The following is a 13110-nucleotide window of genomic DNA, read 5'->3' as shown; positions in this document are numbered from 1 at the left end:
AGTGTCCCCGTTAAAGGGGCGGGCGGGGTTCGCGCCTCGGCCAACCTCGCCGGTGGGTGCTGGGCGAGGCGCGGGGCGGGCCCGCGCGGGACGGGCCGCCCGCGCCCTCCCCTGACCCGCGCGGCGCTGAGCGGCCTCTCTGGGCCCCGAGCCGCCCCCCCGCGCCGAGTGTGCCCGGACCCCCGCGCGCGGGCCGGGGCTCGGCGTTCCTGCCCGCCTGGCCTCGAGCCCCGCGCTCTCGCCCCGGCGTCGCCGCCGCCGGCCGCGCCTCCCCGCCCGCCCGGGGCCTCAGCCGCGGGCTGGAGGCCCCACGACCTGCGTGCTCGCCCCGGGAGATGCCGCCTTCCAGAATATTCCAGGGCTCACAGCGACAGTGCTCGATCTGAGAGAGGGTGGGGTGAGGCGCTCCCGCTCGGGTGGGGAGAGCCCTTAGGGAAACGGTTTGGCGTTCGGTATCAGGGGCCTTGAAATGCACGCAGAGACCCGGTGCTGTCCCTTGTCTTCGAGAACAACGGAGTTGGGGCCTCCCTGGGGGCGCAAGGGGTTGAGCACCGGACTATGAAGCAGTCCGCAGCCTCTGCAGCACGAGTTCGATCCCCGGCTGTCCAGGGAGCTACCCACATGGCGCGGCAGACCTCTCCTGCCTCACCCGCTGCTCCCCTCAGCAGTGTGTTTCAGTCAGTCTGCCTGTTCTGCTCCCTGCTCTGTCTGTGGGGAATCCTCTCACCACCCCACGTCTCTGGCCTGTACCCCAGCTCTTGTAGGCATAAATAAAGAAATCTTAAAAAAAATACTGAGGGGAGCCTCCCCAGTGGCGCAGCGGTTGAGTGCTGGGTTGCGAGGCTGCCCGAAACCTCTGTGGCACCGGTTCGATCCCCGGCTGCTCCCCGGCCACCAGAGGAGGGTCCGGTACAGCGCACAGACCTCTCCTGCCGCCCGCTGCTCCCCTCAGCAGTGGACTTCGGTCCTTCTGCCTGCTCTGCTCCCTGCTCTGGCTCTGGTGAATTCTCTCACCCTCCCGCGCTTCTGACTGTACCCAGTGCTTGTATAAATGAATAAATAAATCTTTAAAAAAAAGAAAAAAGAAAAAAAATACTGAGGGGCCGCCCTGGTGGCGCAAGGGGTTAAAGCACTGCCTTATGAAGCAATCTCAGACTCTGCAGCACAAGTTCGATCCCCAGCCAGGTAGGGAGCTACCCACATGGTGCAGCAGACCTCCCCTGTCTCGCCCACTGCTTCCCTCAGCAGTGTATTTCAGTCGGTCTGCCTGTTCTGTTCCCCACACTGCCTCTGGTGAATCCTCTTACCCCCCTCCCCGCAACTCTGGCCTGTACCCCAGCTCTTGTATGCATAAATAAATAAATCTTAAAAAAAAATGACAGAGATGAAGACAACTATTTATGAAAAATGTTAACTGCTACATATTTATTATTGTAAAAAACTGGAAACTTCAGTAGGTAAAAATAGAAGATTTAAATCATGCCCATACATATGATGGAACATTAGTAATTAAAATTTGTTTATAACAACTAATGATGTGACATAATGTTCATGAGATGTTAAATGAAAAAGCAAAATACAAACTAGTCACAGTGTTATTCATGTATCTATGGGGGAAAGATTGGAAGGAAATTACCCAATATTTCAGTAGTTATCACCAGAGAACTTTTTTATGTTTTAAAAAGTATTTTAGGGGCCTCCCCGGTGGCGCAGAGGTTGAGCTCTGGGTTGCGAAGCTGCCGGCGACCTCTGCGGCGCAGCGGTTCGATCCCCGGCTGCTCCCCGGCCACTGGAGGAGGGTCCCACAAGGCGCGCAGACCTCTCCTGCCGCCCGCTGCTCCCCTCAGCAGTGTCCTTCGGTCCTTCTGCCTGCTCTGCTCCCCGCTCTGGCTCTGGTGAATTCTCTCACCCTCCCGCGCTTCTGACTGTACCCAGTGCATGTATAAACAAAACAAACAAACAAATAAATAAATAAAAATAAAAACATGCCTCTATAAATAAAAAAAAAGTATTTTAGCATCTTCAAATGTTTTACAAATAAACAGGTGTTTCTCAAGTTTAAAAGAAATGCTTCTGAAACAAATTGAATAACCTGTATCTTTTTGGAAAGCTTGAAAAAGATCTTGAGATCATGCAAAGGGCAGGATCTTTGGTGCCAGTGTTGTGCATTTGAATTCTGTTCTTACTAACTGATATGAAAACTTGGGTAAGTTTTAACCTTTCTAAGCAGTTTCGTCATCTGAGATCTAGGGATTGAGGATGACCAAAGGTGTGTGTGTGTTGGGGGTGGTGGGGGTGGTGGTGAGGAACAAGATCTTTACCTCCCTAAAGCTGAGTTTACTCATTTGTCAAATGGAGTTGATCGTTGTTCTATCTCATAGATATGTTGTGAGGATATTGTATGTAAATCACTTAGCATAGTCTCTGACACACAGGAAGTGATATAAAAAGAACAGCAATATTATGATGATGATTTGACCTTTACTACAAGCCTATGAAGTGGTTGAGGCATGTCAGGGTGTGTGCAATTTATGGGTGAGGCAACTAAAACCTGGGAAGGTAAGCAACTTGCCTGATGTTTTCCTGAGCAGGTTCAGTGTAAGATGAAGTGAATGGGAGGTGAAGGCTTAGAGAGACTCATCTATTCTTTAAAAGAACTTGCCTGTGATGAGAAAGGGATATTTGGATTTCTTCAGAATGGTGCTCCAGGTTCCCTAAGCAAACCTTCAGCTGCAGAACCTTAAAATCTAGGTAAACTAGCAAGAAAGTGAAGAGTAATACTCAAATCAAAACTAAGGAAAGAGGAAAGCAAAGCACCAGAACTGGCTGTCACTTTGAGAGTATTTGCACACCAGGTGAACTTGACTTTGGTTTTTGTTTTGTTTTTTTCTTAAAGATTTATTTATTTAGACAACAACTGGGCTACAGGCTAGAGGTGCGGGAGGTGAGATAGGCGAGGTCTGCCGCGCTATGTGGGTATCTCCCTGGCTGGCCAGGAATCAAACCTGTGCTGCAGAGGCCACAGACAGCCTCACAGTGCTGCGCTCAACCCATTGCACCACTGGGGAGGCCCTGAACTTTGGTTTATGAAGGTGAACAGTATTCATGGGACAGGAGACAAAGTTCAGGTGTGTCCAAGGTGAGGAGTCTAATAAGCAACATTCTGCACAAAACTGTGACCCACAAAGGGTAATGATATACTCAGTCTAAGTGTGAGCTAGAAATATTTTGTAGACTGTAAAGAAAATTGCCTGACTGAATCTTGGTGAATGAGAAAAATCTCCCCTGAGAAGTCACTTCAAAGTGACCTTCATGGTTTAATTTCATTCCAAATTCACCCTACCTGGGTGGTCTGGAAAACTACACACTGTTTAGATTCAAGTCATCTAGGCTTAGAAGTCATCTGGTAGTATCTGAAAGAAAGGAGAGCAAATCCTCTCTCCAGGGACTCACTCAACTCAGCTACAAGGAATTTCCATGCACAAAATTCCAAAAAATAGGATCTGTATCGTCAAAAACAAAAATGAAGATGTCTGAGAGAAATTAACAGTCAACTTAGAATTGTATATTCATAATAATATATTTCAAGAGTGAGTACTAAATAAAAAATGTGTAAGTTAAATGTGAATGCAGGTGCCTCCCTGGTGGTGCAGGCGGTTGCGCGCAGTGCTGTGAAGCTGTCCACAGCCTCTGCAGCATGAGTTTGATCCCAGCTGGCTGGCGAGATACCCACATGGCACGGCAGACCTCTCCTGACTCACGCACTGCTCCGCTGAGCAGTGTATTTCAGTCAGTCTGCCTGTTCTGTTCCCCAACCCGTCTCTGATGAATCCTCTCACCCTCCCGCACATCTGGCCTGTACCCCAGTTCTTGTATAAAAATAAACCTTAAAAAAAAAAAGTGAATGCAGGCTTACTTTACTGATGGTCGGATATTCACTGATTGAAGACATATAGTGTATAACTTCTAGACTGAGAAGGAAGGAAATAGAATGAGAAAAAAGCTAATCCAAAGCAAGTAAGGGAAGAAAAAGAATAATATTAATGTGGGATTATAAAAAAACAAAATAAGCCAGTGAAAAGAAATTAAAATATATCCATGATTATAATAAATGTAAATGAGCTAAATAATCCAATAAAAAAACATATTTCCAGACTAGACAGGAGAAAGAGGAAAAGGAGTTGCCAGAAGGATACACAGGGCCTCCCCGGTGGCGCAGTAGTTGAGCGCTGGGTTGCGAAGCTGCCCACAGCCTCTGCAGCACCGGTTCGATCCCCGGCCGCCGGGTGAGGGTCCCACATGGCGCGCAGACCTCTCCTGTCGCCCGCTGCTCCCCTCAGCAGTGTACTTCGGTCCTTCTGCCTGCTCTGCTCCCCGCTCTGGCTCTGGTGAATTCTCTCACCCTCCCGCGCTTCTGACTGTACCCAGTGCTTGTATAAATAAATAAATAAATCTTTAAAAAAAAAAAGAAGTGTACACAAGGAATGGGTTTAATGGGTTTATTGCTTTAATAAGAAGGAGAGACTACAACTTAGACAGCAATAAAGGAGCCGAAAGGAGTTCAAAGACACAGGAGAAAAAGAGGAACTGAAGGAGCCGGAGCCCAGGGTGAATGGGGAGCACAGAAACAAGATCCAGAGGCGCAGAGTGTAGCCTTGGCCTGGAGAAAATAGTGTCTTCCCAGAGGCTGGAGGTAGGACACAGAGAAAGTTTATAGGCTTGAGAGGGTCACCCCACGTTTTCAGCCATGGTACAATATGATCAAGAGAGAAGACGGCATCTGATGACAGATGTGCTGGGGGAGAGAGGTGAGTATTTGTAAAAGTTACCGTGAAGAATGGGCGGTGGGTCCAGGGACATGGGTCAGCAGGAAGGGATTGCCAGGGTGGTTCTGGGTGCCAGCCGAGGTTGGAGAATATAGTCGTAGTCATACGAGCCTCTTTGATAGTACCATTTCCTCTGGAAATGCTCAGTGGCCCAGGATGGGAACAGAAGAGGGGGCGTTGGGGGTTGAAGGGCTGGGCGGTGGAGTGTAGGGGCTGTGAGAAGATGGACCAGCGGGGAGGTGAAGAAAGCAGAAGGAGGAGCCTGGGCAATGGACAGAACTTGATGTGTGCTGGTGGCTGAGGATGGGAGGCTGGTGAGAGGGTGAGCGGGACAGCTACAGGCCTGCGAAGCCAGAGGCTCAGTCACCGTCATCACCCGGATACAGTGGTGCCACAGGTGGAGCTGAGCTGTGCTGTTCTGGAAGATAACCTTTCCCAGATTTTTCTCACTTTAATAAGGAGTGAGAAGAGAGCCAGAGGTCATTGCATGGTGTTCTTTCTTTTCTTTAACCCTCACACTGACCTTGTTCCAAGCCAGTGCCTCCTTGGTAAACAGGTCTGTGCCCTCAGCCTTGATGATTCATACTTCGGTTTCTCTCTGAGCATGCCCAGTGTCTGAGCAGGACGGCTCTCCTGTTCACTCGCCATTCGTTGTAAGCCTCTGAGTCTTTGCCTCTCTAACTGCCCCCACCCCCTTCTCCATGCCCGTGGCGAGGCCCCAGGAAGGGCAAGCCTCATCCCACATGCCTCAGGCACACCAGTCCTGTCACCCTCCTGCTTCCTGCTGTCCCCCCACACACACACGGCTGCGTGCCTGTCCTCGGAGAGCGCCTTTTACAGGGTCCTCTGCCTCTCAAGAACACACAGGCTCCCTATTGCCTGTAACACCAAGCCGAACATGCTGGCATTCTAAGAATGGGGGAGATCTTAGAAATTATTTTACAAATGGAGAAACTGAGGTCCAGAGAAGGTAAGTGACTTGTCCCAGATAGAACCAAAGCTGGCAATCGAGACTTCTACATGGGGCCTCCCTGGTGGCACAGGGGTTAAAGACACAGTGCTATCAAACCATCACCAGCAACATGAGTTCAATCCCCAGCCAGGGGGCCGACCCACACGGCACAGCAGACCTCTCCTATCTCGCCTGCTGCTCCCCTCAGCAGTGTGTTTCAGTAGATCCGCCTGTTCTGCTCCCCACTCTGTCTCCGGTGAATCTTCTCACCCTCCGCATCTCTGGCCTACACCCCAGTTCTTGCATGCATAAATCAATACCTCTTTAAGAAAAAAAGACTTCTACATGGCAAGAAGTTAACTTCTTCTGTACATAAAAATAGTGTGCAGAGACTGAGTATTACTCTCCCATGAGCTTGACGTGGATTATTTATTTGCTCTTTATGAGAAAACCACCACTCACCCCACTGTAGAAATGAGTAACTGAGGCATATAGGGATTAAGTAATTTGTCCAAAGTTACACTGCTAATCCACTCCCAGTCCTGACAGTCCCCCTAGTGTCTTAGCTGCCCCTCTTACTCTCTCCCCCTCTTTCACACCCCATGTCCCAAACAGTCCCTGCTCCCTCTTGTCCATCTGGATCATGAAAATCCTTTCTCTCGCCTGCTGGGGTGAGTTTGTACAGTCTGCCCTCTGGGCACAGGGGATGGCCCAGGCTGGGCCTCTGAACCCAGGGAAAGCAATAAATAGATTGGTCCAGCTCTCAGCTTTGCTCTCATGAGCTTTTGAGCTAAGAGGGCATAGAAACTGAGTTAACTTTGATAGTGACAGATGCTACAGAGTAGTGCCTGGCAGCTCCTCTGGGCCATGTGGCAGGAGCGGAGCAGGGAGCAGAGGCAGGGAGAACAGACAGAGATGGAGACAGAGATGGAGCTAGAGAGACACAGGGATGCCCTGGCGCGCCTGTGTGTGCATGTTCGCACTCTCCTGCCTCACCCACTCTTAACAAACTGTCCTCGTCCGTATCCAACCCACTGTCTCCTCAGATCCCAGGAGGCGGGGCTGGATTTTCCTCTACCCCTTTCTCTGAGATTTCCATGTGTCTTTCCAGGAAATCCTCTTTCCACTTCTACTGACTGACTTGAGTGTGATTGTCCTTATAGGGACGGGGCGCTGGCTGGAAACAGCTCAAGGAGCTGTTCATCCTTCAGAACCAGCTCAGGGGCCCACGACTCCTGAAAGCTTTTCCTCACTGTCTATTTCTCTCTCCTTCCCCAGACAGATCATAAATCCTCCCACCTCTATTTCCCTCCTGATGTTCAGTAAATACATAATTTACTTCAGTAAGTACCTAACGATTGATCGAATCTTCTAACATTGGGGTGCCCACTTCTAATTTTGCCATCTAAGTTGGACTACCTTTATTACTATCATTTTATGTTCTAGCAAATTCACACGCCCATCCATCATGTATTTACGCTTGGGGTGTGCATTGTCTATGTGACAGCGACTGGGCTAGGCCCTGGGAAAGATTAAGATGAAGTTCTTACTTCTTGCTCATCAACAGATCACAGAGAAATGCAGATTTCCCTCACCAAGCTGGTCACACTGACATAGACTTTGATTTCATAATCCCAGACACACACACACACACACACACACACACACCCCTGATTAGCCCTGTCTGCCGCACACACTCAGCCCAGGGGTCTATCTTGTTTCTCCTCCCTGATTCTCCATCTCCTTCCTCACACCAAGCGCCCCGCCTAGCCTCATGCTCCCACAGCTCTGCTCAGGACAGTGCCCTGGAGCGTCATTCTACCCCTGATCATTCTGTGGCACAGGAATTGACACTATAGTCTGGGGGGGGGGTGCCTTTATGCTATTTTAAGACCCCAGCACTTTGCAAAACCTGGTGGAGAAAACTGCCAAAGCCCAGGGTGGGGGAGGAGAGCCGAGCAACCTGAGCCAGGGCCCACGGGAGCCAGGTTAGACTCAGCTGCAGGATGGGCTAGGACGGGCTGGAACTACGCTGTGAGCTGCGGCTCTCCCAGCCTGGTCTGGTCCAGCCGGACCCAGGCCTCGCCCCCCTTTACTGTGCCCAACCCTCATTGTTGCTCATGAGTTGCTTAGGAGTTTGCACGCTAGGCAGCATGTAAAATTGTTGTGTTTCTGGAAACACACACACACACACACGCAGAGAAGCCTTGAAATTCTTCTTGGAACAGTTCCAGGGATTTATTTATGAAATTCCCAGGGGGTGGGAGAGACAAAAGTCTGGACTTTGCAGACTGAGTGCTGTGCCGTCATCTCATCAACATAACCGCCAGCTCCAGGGTGCACTTACTAAATGCCCGCCGCATGCCTGGGCCAGGCTAGAGGGGGCTGCGGGGGGGCACAGGTGCTCAATACTCAAAATAGCAGGGACCTCCCTCCACCCCACCCCCACCCGCCGGCAAGAGGAAAAAGACTGAGCGTGGATTTTGGCCTTGCCTCCCACCCCCACTTCACTCTCCCACCAGCCCCCACTTCCTCGCTTTCTCGCTCTCTTCCTGAGTCTGCAACCTCTCTCCCCTTGTCCACTCCGCTTTGGAGTGTTGTCCTGCGGATGAACCTGTGGGTTCTCTAAAGAAAGGCTTCAAGGTCAGTTTCTACACAGCAAGAAAGTGGGCGCTGGCTGTCACGTGCGAAACCTACGATGACCCTTTGCAGTTTGACGTGGAACAGAAATGGGGTTTATGCTAGGTATGGCAGAGTCTGCTGGCTGCAGGAGAAAGCTGGGGTGCCTCTTAGGATGGTCTCCAAATCCTCCCTGAGACTGTACCGCAGGTGCTTCAGAGGGGAGCTGATGGAGCTGGGGGAGAGAACCTTAACTCTGCTTTAGGGGAGAACTGTGTAGAAGCTTCCTGCAGCCAGGCAGGCCCTCAGGCCTCTGGCCCTTGTCAAAGCCACCATCTGAGCAATAACTTGGCAGGACACAAGGCTTCGGTTGCCTCCCTTGACTGTAGAAGTGGGAAAGGGTGGTGTCTACCTGTGTGTCTGGCTCCTCAGGGGTACCCTTGCCTTTGACAGGGAAGAGAGAGTATTGACAACAGTGCAGCCATGGACCTTCTTATACAAATGTGATTTTTCTTCTAACCCTTAGAGGCAAGCTCTGGGTTGGAAACAAGGAACAGTCTATCAGATATAAGACAGAGAGTTAAATTGAAGACAACTGCATTGACAGCTGGGATTATAGGACTTTTAAAAATCAAAGACAACCATCCAGAAAATAATGAAATCAGGGGACAGGTAATTAAATAAACTAAGCAAAAAAATGGAAACTGGATGAACATTAGGGACAGGGTCCTTTAGGGACAACAGAAACTTCCCTACTCTAAGCAGCCTGAGTTCCATCCTCTGATGTTTGGGCTTCCCCCTCTGATTAGGGGAAAAGCCCCAAAAAGTTCCAGTCTGCCTCCCAGACCGCCAGAAATTTCTCCCTCCCTTGAGAAGCCCTCACCACAGAACGAGTTGGGGTGGGGAGATGTGCCTTTTTGCAGCCTCTCCCAGGTGAGGCGAGCAGGTGTGGGCAGGCTCACCCGCCGGGAAGCCTGTTGTGAGGAGGCGGGTCGTTCCTGCCTGGGAGGAAGACCGCGTCAGCCCGCCAGGGCCTGTGTGCATACGTGTGTGTGCTGGGAAAGGGTTCCCATAATGCTGAAGGCGTGGAAACCTCCCCCCGACACACACACACCGCCCCCCCAAAGCCAAACCTGGCGATTGTGACCCAGGTGAAGACATGAAGCCCCAGTTCTACTTCCAGGCAGAAACAGAAAGACCATGAGCTTTGGGCTCAGACAGATCTAAGTTCGAATCCCAGCTCTGTTACTTACCTACTGTGTGATTTGGGGCCCATTGCTTAACCCTCTGACCTGGAATGTCTCACCTGTAATATGAGAATATAAACTTTTATCTTGCAGAAATTCTGTGAGAATAGAGCGAAACTGTCCTCTGCCTATTGCCAGCGGCAGTAGAGAGAAGAGTCTTAACTCCCTAGAGGTATGTGCACAGGCACGGGAGTCAGATTCGGTTTTGAACCTCACCATACCTGTCTCAGGACCACCCAGGTTTGTCGTGAGGAGGGAGGGAGGGCGTCACGCATACACAGCACGGGTGGTGGTGTCTGGCCATGGGAAGTGCTCAAAACCTATCAGGTGTTGTGCGAAGCGCCTAGTATAGAGCTGGCGCTCACACCTCCGTGGTCTTTGTCTCAGGGCCCAGTGCTGCCGCGGAGTCCCTATCCCAGCTTGCCCTGCCTGTGGCTTCTGGCCAGTTTTTCTTATAGTCAAGTCTGGTTTTTTCCCCAAGCTGGTCTTTCCCAGGCTTGCTGTTGTCATGGGAACTTAAAGAGGCTGCCTGAGTTTGGGGGAAGAAGAGGTAAAGCCAAAGAGCCCCACCACTGCTGTTGCAGCCACTGCAATACTAACCACCACGCTGGGCCCCTAGAGTAGATCTAGACTATGGGGGCCACAGGGAGGAGCTTATGGGTGCTCGCTCTTCTCCACCCCACCCCACCTGCCAGGTGGGTGAAATCCCAGGACTCAGCATGCCACCACCACGTCTCCCTCATGGCACTGGAAACGGAACCCTTGTGGAACTGAACAAATGCACAGTTTAGAACAGCAATCTATGATTGACTTATTACTCCCCTTTTCCTTCAAGGCAAACTACACATCTCCGGAGTAGGTATCTATGTCACCAACATATTTGCAGACAGCTACGTGTTACTTCTGTGATGGGGAAACTCAGACCTCAGAGCAATTTAGGGATTTGCCTGAGTCATTTCACTAGCAATATGGAACCAACACTTGGAACCCATGCTTGCTGGTCATTATCCTGAAATGCCCAGGAGTGTAGGGGAGCTTGCTCCAGCAGGTGCAGGGGAGGGGGTTTGTTAAGAACTGGTTCCTTCTACCCACTTCACCATCTCCTCTGGGAGGTAATTCTGAAGGGACAAAAACCCACTCTTCTCTTTTCCCTCACTAAAATTCTACTCTCAGGGCCTCCCTGGTGGCGCAGTGGGTTAAGACACAACCTATGAAGCTGAGCACAGCCACTGCAGCACGAGTTCGATCCCAGGCCAGGGAGCTACCCACATGGCGCAGCAGACCTCTCCTGACTTGTCTGCTGCTCCCCTCAGCAGTGTATTTCAGTCAGTCTGCCTGTTAAGTTCCCCACTCTGTCTCTGGTGAATCCTGTCGCTCCCCCACACCTCTGGCCTGTACCCCAGTACCTGTATGCATAAATAAATAAATCTTGAAAAAAAAATTCTACTCTTGAAAATTAAAGCAGCCCTTTTTAAAGGAGCAAAATATTTAAAGAGCTTTAAAGAATTTCTAAATGTGGACCTCATAATTCTCTTCCTAGAAATTATCCCAAGAATAACCATACACTTTTTGACCTTATAATTCCAACTGCAAGACTTCATATTAAGGAAATACTGTGATCAGACACAAGCATAAAGATTTGACTTGGGAATATAATCACAGATTCAGCTGAACTAGTAAGATATTGGAAATGAATGTTCAAAAATGGAGAAATGTTTATATAAAGTACATCTAAATATAAAGGGGCATAGAAAAGTATCTAATGACATGAAAAGATGTTTATGATATACAATTCAGTGGTGAAAAACAAGTTATAAAATATGTATCGTGTAATCTAATATTTATTTTAAAATCATGCATAAAGAAGAGCTGAAAGGATATTAAGCAAAATGTTTATAAGAGTTACATCTCGGTTGTGAAGGTACAGTTATTTTCCTCTTGATTATCTATATCATCAACATATTCAAAGATGGCTACATGTTACTTCTGTAATGAAAATAATCAAGGTAAGCTCATTTAAAATAGGCTTATCTACAAAGATAGACATTGTGGCGTAACATAGAATAAACAGGATATAGATTCATCTATTGATTTGATAATGTATATAACACACTTATTAAATGTTTATAGAATCATTATGCGTCTGTGTGGAAATACCAAAATGTTTATGATATGTGAAGTGAAAAATACCCAACATACAATGGAAAGTGCAACACTGTAACAAATCTAAGTATGTAAAGTATTAAAGAAAATATGTCCCTTGATGCATTAGGGCAAGGTTATGTGTAATTATTTTCCATTCTTTCAAAGTTACCAAAATATGATATTTTACCTTTTCAATGAAAAGAAATTGTTCATGGAATGATACAGCACTAAGGGGTGGGTCTTGTATCTGAAACTATGCTAGAGAAACAGCACCCTTCCTGGGCCCTCACCACACTCACCCAGTGAATGGATTAATAATAGTATCGCTATTATTTATTGAATAACATATATATTGTGTGTACATATGCATACAAATATATGCACACCGCCTCTCTGATGTTCCCCGTGATGCTGTAAGATAGGTAAGTGACTTGGAATTTGTTGGTTCTGAGTAATGGAGATCCAGTCTAGTTATTGTAGAAAAGGACTTTTTTATTGTAATTTAAGTGCAGCAAATCTCAGTCAGTCACTGGATATAGGATGTCAAATGTATTAGCCTCTCTCTGCTTCTACCCTCTTCCTCTCAGACTTTTGCTTCATCTATGAAACTTTTCCATCTCCTTTACCAGACCAACTGTCTCTGCTTCCCATCTACATAGTGGTGGCTCCCAACAGCGCTTGGGTCTGGGCTTGGTCGAGCCACACAAGCAAGGCTCCGTATGGCAAGAGACGTGACCAGCGTGGTGGGCCAGGTCAGCTCAAGGGATATGGGACTGTTTATAGGGAATTCAGACTTTAACCTGAAGGCAGTGACATTCAGTGGGGAGATGAAGAAATAACAATTTATACTTTGAAGGGGACCCTCCAGCTGCAGAGTGAAAGGTGAGCTGCAGGGGTTAGGATGGAGGCAGGAAACCAGGAAGAGGTCTCACTAACCTTGGTGAGAGATGCTGGTAGCTGGGACCAGGGTAGAGGTGGACAGAAGTGGATGGAGGGGCCTCTCTGGTGGTGCAAGGTGTTAAGACACAGCACTATGAAGCTATCAGCAGCCACTGCAGCATGAGTTTGATCCCCGGCCAGCCAGGGAGCTGACCCACATGGCGCGGCAGACCTCTCCTGTCTTGCCCCCTGCTCCCCTCAGCAGTGTATTTCAGTCAGTCTGCCTGTTCTGTTCCCCATTCTGTCTCTGGTGAATCCTCGCAACTTCCCCCCCGCCCCCAACACCTCTGGCCTGTACCCAGTTCTTGTATGCATAAATAAATAAATCTTTAGAAAAAAAAGAAGTGGATGGAGTTGAAGAGATAATTAGGAGGTAGATTGG

This window comes from Talpa europaea, assembly GCF_964194135.1.
Source record: "Talpa europaea genome assembly, chromosome: 15".
In the NCBI taxonomy this organism is placed as follows: Eukaryota; Metazoa; Chordata; class Mammalia; order Eulipotyphla; family Talpidae; genus Talpa; species Talpa europaea.
This window is presented reverse-complemented; position numbering follows the sequence as displayed.